This window comes from Neophocaena asiaeorientalis, unplaced genomic scaffold (assembly GCF_003031525.2).
Source record: "Neophocaena asiaeorientalis asiaeorientalis breed wild unplaced genomic scaffold, Neophocaena_asiaeorientalis_V1.1 scaffold32, whole genome shotgun sequence".
Classification (NCBI taxonomy): Eukaryota; Metazoa; Chordata; class Mammalia; order Artiodactyla; family Phocoenidae; genus Neophocaena; species Neophocaena asiaeorientalis.
The window spans coordinates 6,987,050-6,998,120 of NW_020185327.1; positions in this window are offsets into that span (position 1 = coordinate 6,987,050).

Sequence of the window (11,071 nt, forward strand, 5' to 3'; positions counted from 1 at the left end):
CATTTAAAGCTTGTGTTTCCTTATTTATTTTCATTTTGGTTGATCTGTCCATTGGTGAAAGTGCGGTGTTGAAGTCCCCCACTCTGATTGTGTTACTGCTGATTTCCCCTTTTATGGCTGTTTGCATTTGCTCTCTGTATTGAGGTGCTCCTATGTTGGGTGCATAAATATTTACAATTGTTATATCTTCTTCTTAGATTGATCACTTGATCATTATGTAGTGTCCTTCTTTGTCTCTTCTAATAACCTAGGGAAGTTCCTTTAGCATTTGTTGTAAAGCTGGTTTGGTGGTGCTGAATTCTCTTAGCTTTTGTTTGCCAGTAAAGGTTTTAATTTCTCTGTCGAATCTGAATGAGATTTTTGCTGGGTAGAGTAATCTTGGTTGTAGGTTTTTCCCTTTCATCACTTTTAAATATGTCCCGCCACTCCCTTCTGGTTTGCCGAGTTTCTGCTGAAAGATCAGCTGTTAACCTTATGGGGATTCCCTTGTGTTATTTGTTGCTTTTCCTTTGTTGCTTTCAACATATTTCCTTTGTATAATATTTGATAGTTTGACTAGTATTCGTCTTGGCATGTTTCTCCTTGGATTTATCCTTAATGGGACTCTCTGAGCTTCCTGGCCTTGATTGACTATTTCCTTTCCTATATTAGGGAAGTTTTCAACTATAATCTCTTCAAATATTTTCTCAGTCCCTTTTTCTCTTCTTCTTCTGAGACCCCTATAATTCAAATGTTTGTACATTTAATGTTGTCCCAGAGGTCTCTGAGAAGGTCCTCAATCCTTTTCATTCTTTTTTCTTTATTCTGCTCTGCAGTAGTTATTTCCACTATTTTATCTTCCCGGTCACTTATCCATTCTTCTGCCTCAGTTATTCTGCTATTGATCCCTTCTAGAGAATTTTTAATTTCATTTATTGTGTTGTTCATCACTGTTTATTTGCTCTTTACTTCTTCTAGGCCCTTGTTAAACATTTCTTGTATTTTCTCCATTCTATTTCCAATATTTTGGATCATCTTTACTATAATTACTCTGAACTCTTTTTCAGGTAGACTGCCTATTTCCTCTTCATTTGTTTGGTTTGATGGGTTTTTACCTTGATCCTTCATCTGCAGTTTATTTCTCTGTCTTCTCATTTTGCTTACCTTACTGCATTTATGGTCCTCTTTTCGCAGGCTGCAGGTTCGTAGTTCCCGTTGTTTTTGGTGTCTGTCCCCAGTGGGTAAGGTTGGTCCATTGGGTTGTGTAGGCTTCCTAGTGGAGGGGACTAGTGCCTGTGTTCTGGTGGATGAGGCTGGATCTTATCTTTCTGGTTGGCAGGACCGCATCCAGTGTTGTGTTTTGGGGTGTCTGTGAACTTATTGTGATTTTAGGCAGCCTCTCTGCTAATGAGTGGTTTTGTGTTCCTGTCTTGCTAGTTGTTTGGCATGCAGTGTCCAACACTGTAGCTTGCTGGTCGTTGAGTGCGGCTGGGTCTTAGCGTTGAGATGGATATCTCTGGGAGAGGTTTCGCCATTTGATATTACATGGGGCTGGGAGGTCTCTAGTGGTCCCATGTCCTGAACTGGGTTCTCCCCTCCTAAGAGGCTCAGGCCTGAAACCCGGCCAGAGCACCAAGACCCTGTCAGCCACACGGCCATGTACATGGGGAGTTCTTGCCTTTTGGGAAGTCTGAGGTCTTCTGCCAGCATTCTGTAGGTGTTCTGTAGGAATTGTTCCACATGTAGATGTATTTTTGATGTATTTTTGGGGAGGAAGGTGATCTCCACCTCTTACTCCTCTGACACCTTGAAGGTCCTCCGATTCTAAAGTTTTTCGAAGGAAAACAGCAAAGGCCAAAGAATTCATGAAGAATTTTGAAGGGGAATTTGTCCTACCAGTTATCAGTTATCAGTTCAGGGACATACAAAATGACCAGTGGAACAGAATAGAGCGTTCAGAAAAAGACAAACCATCATGCAAACTTAATAATTGACATAAGTGACACTGCAGATCATTGGGGACTATTCAACCCTCAAAACATGGAATAAACAGTTCTAAGTCAATGGTTTACCTATGTGCGGACAAACTGACATCTTTTCACTACAAATGGCTTTATTATTTAAATTTTAAAATCAAAAGTTTAAAACTCTTCATTAAAAAATCATAGAGACTCTTCCCATGAGTGGGAAAGACTTTCTTAAGCCAGACCAATGAAGCACAAAATATAAAGGGAAACATTGGTAAATTTTACTGCATTATTACTAAAATCTTCTATCATCAAAATATACTGTCCTACAGAGTGAATTAAGTCAGAAAGAGAAAAACAAATACCGTATATTAACACATATATGTGGAATCTAGAAAAGTGGTACAGATGAACCAGTTTACAAGGCAGAAATAGAGACACAGATGTAAAAAAACAAACATATGGACACCAAGGGAGGAAAGAGGTGGTGGGATGAATTGGGAGATTGGGATTGACATATATACACCAATATGTATGAAATAGATAACTAATGAGAACCTGCTGTAGAGCACAGGGAACTCCACTTTGCTGTACAGCAGAAACTAACACAACATTGTAAAACAATTATACTCCAATTAAAAAAAAAAAAGATACTGTAATGAAGGGGAAAAGAAAAGATACAAATTTGGGAAAGATATTTGCAACACATACAACTGACAGTGATTAGTATTCAAAACATACATAAAAAGAATATCTGTAAATCAAAAAGATAAACAATCCAACAGAAAAATAAGCAAAAGACATAAGCATTTCATAACAAAAGGAACACAAATGGCAAATAAAGAGGTTCAACCTCTTTAATCATAAGGTAAATAGAAATTAAGATCACAATGAGATATCATTTCACTCCCACTAGATTGGCAAAAGTTAGAAGTCTGATAATTCTATGTGCTAAGATGTGGAGCAAGGAACAGTCTTCCATGCCACCAGAGGGCAAGTACATTAGTTCAACCCCTTTGGTAAACAATTAGCACCATCTGATAATGCTGAGAACACCTTTATAACGCTCAACACTTTTAAAAAGCAAAATAAAATGACATTGTTTAGAGATAATATATATTTAATAAAACTATTTTAAACAAGGAAATGATAAACACAGATTTCAGAATGATATTACCTCTGGGGAGGCTGAGGGTTAAAAAGGAAGACACGTGGCCCTGGGAACATTCTAGAACTTGAACTATGAGGGGCATTCAAAGGAAAGTGTTATATTGTCATTGTGTTCCATAAATTACATGTATGTTGAATGTTTTGTTTTGTAAACTAAAGAGTACATAATAAATATTCTTTTCCTTTAAAAAAAGAAAGAAAAATACACTGACCAGGATCGCCCCCACTCTTTAGCTCTGAAGGATGCTGCCTCCATTCTCCCAGTGAAGGGTCCACGTCTGGGCCCCAGACATGAGGCCTGCTCTCCTCCTGCCTTTCCTTTCCTGTCTTACTTGCTAGTTCATCCTAGTCTCTCAATTCCAGGAAACGAACTTGGGTCTCCGTCCTCTCTGGCCACTCTCAGATCTTTCCAGGGCTTGTCCAGTCTCCTGGCAAGCAAACCACCCTCACTAAAAACCCCCAAGGCATGAGTCCAGTCAGTGGCTCTCCCTTGATCCATCCTGCTGTCCCGTGCATCCTGCTGTCTGCTCTCCACCCTCGGGAGTCTTAGCCCCACATTCCAAAGCAGCCTGCCCAGCCCACCCGGGCATCACAGCTCCAGGCAGCCAGTTGCTCAACCACAAACCATGGCATCAGCTCTGACCCCACTTGGGCCCATACACAACCCAACAAGGCATCAGTGGTCTCTGCCTTCAAATAGACTCGGGTTCCGAGCACTTCTCACCACCCCTCTGCTAACCCCTAGCCTGAGCCACCTCATCTCCCACTGTGTTCCTGCTCGGCCCCCCACCCTTGCCCTTTAGTCCCCTCTCTAAATGAAAGTCAGCTCTTGTCCCTCCTTCCTGCTCCCTGGTGACTTCCCACTTCACTGAGAGCAAGGGCTGAAGTCCCTGCACTGGCCCAGCAGGCTGGGCTAATTCTGGTCTCTACCTCCCAAACACCCACTGCAGGGCCTTTGCACATGCTGTTCTCTCTGCCTGGAACACTCCTCCCAGACCTTACACGGCTTCCTCCCTCATCTTCTTCAGGCTTCTGCTCAAACAACTTCTCAGGACACCTATTTGTAGTTACAAACCTCCCACTCGACACCCCACCTCCTCCACCTTTATTTTTCTTCTCAGTACTATTCAGCATGTCACCTGTTCTACATTTTATTGACTTGTTTGTTTCTGCACAGCATGTAGGCTCCTGGAGGGCAGAGGTGTCTGTTTTGATCACTGCTGAATCTCCAGCCCCTAGAATGGAGACCAACACCTGGCAGACCCTCAGTGTGGATTTACTGAACGTTGGAACAGCAGCCAGGTCGAGGCTTTGGGAGTGTGACATAACATCGGTGCAAGTCCCACCACGGTGCCCAGGGAGGATGGGCACTCAGGGTGACCATTCCCTTCCACACCCCAACACCCCCACCAGAAGACATAGGACTATGGGAGGGGCAAGTGAGACAATGGAGGGAGGGGAAGAGAGGAAGAGGAAGGGGGGGACACTTTACACACTTTCTCTTGCTTAATATCAGCAGCACTGCTAAGAGGCAGAGGTCATAATCAGAAATTTACAAAGTGAGAAAACCAAGGCTTTGGAAAGGGAGGCCCAGCTCGGACAGCGCATGGCCAGGTCAGCTTTGCCCCAAACCCTGCCGACAGCAGAGTCTATCAAAATGCACTCATCATACTCCGTCTGCTGAGGTTCGGGAAGCTGGTTGTCTGTATGGGAATACTGAGTCTTTTTACACAATCTCACACAGACAGCTGACCTTGGTTCAAAACCAGAAAGTCTGTGTTAGAGGGAGTATGCTGATGGAGCAAAAGGCACAAGATTGGGAAACACTTGACCTCACTGAGCCTGGAAATCCCTGTAAGACAGGGTGTACGTGCACACCTCACAGGGCTGCTCCAAGGACTCAGTGAGAATGTGTCTGGGAACGGAAGCCGCCTAGCCTCGGCCCCATCTCCTCACTCCTCACGCATGAGAGCAGTCAGCTTCTTGGGCTCCACAGGCCTGGCCTCATCTCTGCGGCTGAAGTATCCCCTAGGAGTCAGCAGTCCAGGGCTCCTCCTGGCAAATGGTCTCCATTCAGTCCGTAATATTCCCCTGGCCCCCCAATTCATGTCCTTCTCACAGACAAAGTGCATTCACTCCATCCCAACAGCCCCAAAACTCTGAACTCCAAGGCCAAAGTCTCATCTAAATATCATCTAAATCAGACATGGGTGAGAGGCTTGGTATGACTCACCCTGAGGCAAAATTCCTCTCCAGCTGTGAACTGTGAAACCAGACAAGTTATGCACTTCCAGAATACAATGGTGGGACAGGGAGAGGATAGACAATCCCATTCCAGGAGGGGGAAATGGGAGAGAAGGTAAAGGTGGTGAGTCCCGAGGAAGTCCAAACCCTAGCAAGGAAGTTCCACCAGATCTCAAGATTGGAGAACAGCACTCCTTGGTTGGATGCTCTGTCCTCTAGGCTCACTGGGCAGTGGTTCCCCTCCACAGTGCTGCCCCGCAGGTCTTTTGCCCCAAAAGCTGAGGCCACCTCTCCCGCAAGGTTCCACAGGGTGGTCCCACGGCTTCAGTCAGAGGCCATCTGACCTGTTGAAATGAAGCAGTGGCCCTGATGATCTCTGAATACCTGCAGGTCCGTCCCTGTCCTTGAATAGCTCATGCTGTAGCCAAATAGCTCTAGGTCAGGTCCCCTGAAATATAACACTTGGATACATCACTCACAAAGAGGGAAGAAATCTTGATAAAAAGATCGGATTTTTTGCAATTCAGAGCCAGGGGAAACTGACTTCACAAGAGAACAGAGCTGTCAAGTTCCTGTGTTCCAATGCCTTTAAAAAATGTGTTTCATAAAAACAGAGGCAACTCAAATAAATTCATGTCGGGGAAGAAGGGATTTTGGAGAGACTTAGCCATGTCTCCACGGGAAGGCTCAATCCAATGACAGGCTCCACTCCCAGAGAGGTGTTTATGGCATTCATGAAACATTTCTTTTCAGGGGACTGAACCCCAGAAATGTCTAACATCATAATTATAGGAAATTGGAAAGGTCTATTTCAAAAGATCAGTAGTCAGATAGGACATGAAATTAACAGAGAGCAAAAGTATCTTAGGAGCTAGGATGTGATCACCTAGGAAACATGGTTTTAGAGAAGTTAAGTTAAAATGAGCTCATCCTCTGGGTCCAGCTGTTGCCATCACCTGGATTCTCCCTAATCCCATCAGTGCCTTTTCTGTGAGGTTCACTGAAGGGCAGCCCAGGCGGGAGGGGTGAGTGGGTGGGACATGGAAGGTTTAACTCTGTGCCACCTTCAATTTCACTGCACATGTATTGCGGGGTTTCCCCACTTTTCTCATTTCATTTTTGAAAATGCAGCTAGGCTTTTAGAATCTGACATGTGTACAGTATTCTCAAAGACTAAAAAGATTCTATGCTATGTTCTTTGGGAAAAGTGATCCCGGTTGTGAAAGCATATACGTGGAGAGAGGCCGGAGAGATTCTCTGGAGAGATTCCTCACCAGACCCCAGAATCACGACTCGCGGAGGCAGGACATCTCCAGGACATCTAGTTCCTTGCACACCACAGTGACTGGGGATCTTAAATTCGGGATTGAATGAAGACCACACAGGGATTTGTTGAAATGGCTGGACCCATGTCCTGGAATGAAAACTGTATCACAGTGAGTCTTGCAAACAAATCAGTTAAGCTCTAAGATGCTCAGTGCAGACCTGGGTTAGTCTCAGTTAAAGTGACTTCAGCAGGGAGCTGCAGCAACAGTAAGGCATCCTGGGCTGGCTGTAGCTCCGTCCTCCAGCTGACCTCACGCCCCCCCCAGCCCCATGCGTCCTTGGTGGTACCCCCTGCTGTGTGGCCTCACCCGCAGGCTGGGAGCAGGCCACATCTAGATACGGAAACACCTCGAGGCAGAGAGGGGCTGCCCTCCCCTTCGCAAGGGCCCTTGCTCAGAGCTAAGACACTTTCCCAGAGCCCCAGCATCTGCCTACCCCACCCCCACTGTGAGGGAACTGTTGACCGAATCCCCCCACCTTGGCCAAGCCCGCTTGCCTGAGCTGTCTCACAACAGGTGGTACCGATAACCAACATGGTGCTGCCACCGAAAACTAACCGGGAGAATCCAGGAGGGGCCACAAGAGGGAGGAGATGACCAGCCTCCCAGAACCCTTCTCACTGGAATCCACCTTGGCTGAGAGCTGCGTGCGCCACCAGAAATGACCCTGAGTCAGACCAAATATGGACCAAGCAAGACGATTGGCCAGAAACAACCCGGAAAGTAACCCCATCACCGTAAAACCTGAGACTGTGAGCCACGTGGCAGAGCAGTTCTCCCGGGTTCCCTTACCCTGCTCTTCTCCACCAGGGCCCCTTCCCAATAAAGTCTCTTGCTCTGTCAGCATGTGTGCCTCCTTGGACAATTCATGTCCGCGTGTTAGACAAGACCCCACTCTCGGGCCCTGGAAGGGGTCCCCCGTCCGACCCCCGCTGGAGCCTAAACCAGCAAGCAGCGGGCTGGGGCTGGAAGGGGGCTGGCCTATGTGAGGAAGGGCAGCCCTGCATGGGTGCTGCCGACACTGACAGTGACAGGGAGGTTTCTGCTCACATAGGAAGGAGGTCAGGGGAGACAGGAGCCCAGGGAACAGGGTCTAGTGCTGGAGAGCAAGCCCCAGCTGGGCTGGGGCACCACCTGTGCCACTGACTAGCCTTGGAATCCCGCAAAGGCTTGCTGTCTATTCCTTCAACAGTAAACTGAAGGTTTGTGAGATAATGTAGGAAAAGTGCTGGTTTATGGCAAACACTCATGAACGCGTGGTTTAATGTTGTTATTTTTGTCGCCATTTTGCAACTACCAAGAAGACCTCATTCAAAAAATATTTGTTGTGGTGGTCCTTCAATTATTCTCCTACCTGCTGGCTGAGGCCTCAGAGTTTTCCATAATCTAATTAGGCATGAGACTGGAAATAGAAACCCCTGCAGTGAGAGCACACCAGCCAACACATGCCCAGAGGGAGGAGTAAACCAAGACAACAGCAGTAACCAATAATGGCCAAAGCAAACTCCACGGGAGCCCAGCCCTGCTCCACAAACAAGCCTGCTTGGGCCCCGGACAGGGTGGTGTCAAACCCTTGCCAGAACACAGATTTCTACCTGGGGTGGGGGTGGGGGGGTGTTGGGAGTGAGACTACTAGAGAAAGGACTCCAGGACTCCTGAGGAGGAAGGATAGTGTCAGGGACAGTGGTGCTGAGACAGGCTGGACGAGCCTCTATTTCTGCTGCTTGTGCGTTGGGTTGACTGTGGGCTTGCCTCCGCCCCAGGCCTTCCATCTCTGAAGCTGGACTTCGCCTGCCATCTTCCCCCTGCACCAGTGACTGTAAGCAGACAGGTTAGGGGATCCCGGAAGAAAGAGAACCAGGTATGGCTTTTTTTTTTTAAATAAAGTTATTTATTTATTTATTTTGGGCTACGTTGGGTCTTCATTGCTGCACAGGCTTTCTCTAGTTTCGGCAAGCAGGGGTTACTCTCCGTTGCGGTGCACGGGCTTCCCATTGCGGTGGCTTCTCTTGTTGGGGAGCACGGGCTCTAGGCACGCGGGTTTCAATAGTTGTGGCTCGCAGGCTCTAGAGCGCAGGCTCAGTAGTTTTGGTGCCGGGGCTTAGTTGCTCCGCAGCACGTGGGATCTTCCCGGACCAGGGCTCAAGCCCGTGTCCCCTGCATTGGCAGGCAGATTCTTAACCACTGCACCACCAGGGAAGTCCCAGGCATGGCTTTCTTGACATAAAAGAAGCCATTTTGGCTTAAGCCAGTTTGGGATCTAAGCCTGGCCACAAAATTTGCCCTTGAACAGGTCTCAGTAATTAATGATCTTAAGGGGACAAAGGAATGCAGGAACAGAGAAAAGGCAGTCAAACCATCATGCAGTGGTAAAACAGAGTCCTAGTTCCTCCTCAAGGACTATACATAATAGTAAATCTTTGAGTTCTTCAGGAACCAAGGTCCCCACCCAGGTGGAGGATGGAAAGATGATGTGGCCCTCCTGACTTCAGTCAACTAAAGCTTGGACTCTGTCAACCTTTGCCCCAGTTCTATGCTGAATTCTCCTCTGCTCAAGCCCCTTCATGAATACACATGTACCCTTAGCTTAAAAAGTCCCCACTTTTGCTTTTTGGGAGATACTGCTTTGGGAAAGATCCCCGGCATTCTCCTTACTTGCTGCAAGTAATAAATCCTTCCTTCTCCTGAGCTTTGGCTTGGTTCTGTCTTTTGGCTCCCACCCACCAAGAGGTTACCCAGTTTGGGGGTAATATGACCACTCTTCTCTGATCACCGTGACCTATGGGGTCCACTGGCTGCAGTCCAATGAAGGCCTGCCTTCCCCTGGGCACACCTGGAACAGCTCTGAGCCAGGAGATCAGCCCTGGACTCCTGCTGCAGCCTCTGGGGTCCTTATCTCTGGAAACTCCCTGCCAGTTCCTGGAGAAGGGCGTGTGCCTTGCCAGGGCCCACACAGTGAGAGCAGAGGACAGGAGTCTTATATTCTGGGGCCAGGCACCCAGCCAGCCCCATGTCCTGGGCCCAACACCTGCCCTTAAATCCTCTAACCCTTCTGCTTGTGTTAGATGGAAAGAGGCAGTCTCTTCCTGGTGGATCCAGTATGAGATTTACTGAAATCGCAATGAAAATGAGCTTCAGGGCTTCCCTGGGGGCGCAGTGGTTGAGAGTCCGCCTGCCGATGCAGGGGACATGGGTTCGTGCCCCAGTCCGGGAAGATCCCACATGCTGCGGAGGGGCTGGGCCCGTGAGCCATGGCAGCTGAGCCTGCGCGTCCAGAGCCTGTGCTCCGCAACAGGAGAGGCCACAACAGTGAGAGGCCCGCGTACCGCAAAAAAAAAAAAAAAAAAATGAACTTCAGTAGTACTGGGCACAGCACAGCTGAGACCAGGCCCCAATGGTGCCACCAGCCCAGAGACCCTCTGGCTGTGGGCTGCTCCTGACTCACTGGCAGTGCCCCTCAGCTCACCCTAAGTCCAGCATCGCCTGTCCCTGGGCTCTGGCTGGAGGGCTCATGCTTCTAGGCAAGTCTACCAGACCCCTGGGTGCTAATCCTTCTGCATCCAGGCTACACTACTGAACCAGCTTCCAACAGAGAAGTGCCTCCAAAGCCCGCGTGCCACAAGTCAGGATTTCCATCATGACAGCTCAGGCCACAGAGGAGAGCACTGTCTTCTTTAAGCCCTTCCTCAGGAAAGGAAAACTCATGCGTTTCTACCAGCTCAGTGGGAGCAGAGCAGACTTTCACCAGGGCTTTGCAATCAGCCGCCTCTTTGCATTCATTCTCAACCAGTTATGGCTGGGCGCTTTCCCCTCTGGCACTGTCTTCTCATTTGTTGGACGAGCAAACATGATTTCAGAGCTGGTCTGTGCGGTAAGTACGTCACGCAGGCAAAGTGTGGGGAGCACGCTCTCTCCACGGCTCTCTCAGAGCAGCAAGAGCCCCGTGATGCGAGGGCGGGGTCTGCATGGGTCAGAGCCCCTTGGCACCTACCCCATCCTCCTCCAAAGGCCTAGGGTTGCAGTGTGAGCCTACGCTCTGCTTCGTGAGAATCAGAGCAGAAAAGGTAGATCCTCCAGTGAATAGAAAGCCAAGGAATGTGATGGCGGAGGCCCACATCTCCTGCTGGGCCTGCCGGGCCAGCGGCTGATTTAGTTCTGCCAGGCTGCAGCAGGCCTCCCAAATCGGCCGATTGCAGGAATCAATCAACACAGACCGGGTCATGAGAGGAGGGGAGGGCCCTCATGCCTGCTCCTTGTAAATCAGCACGTAATTTTGTAACATTTTTTTTCTGATTATAAATCTGTATTCATTGCAGAAAATTAGGAACTGGGGGAGGGAGGGGGAACATGAAGAAGAAATAGAAGCTATTCATAATTCTGCTGCCC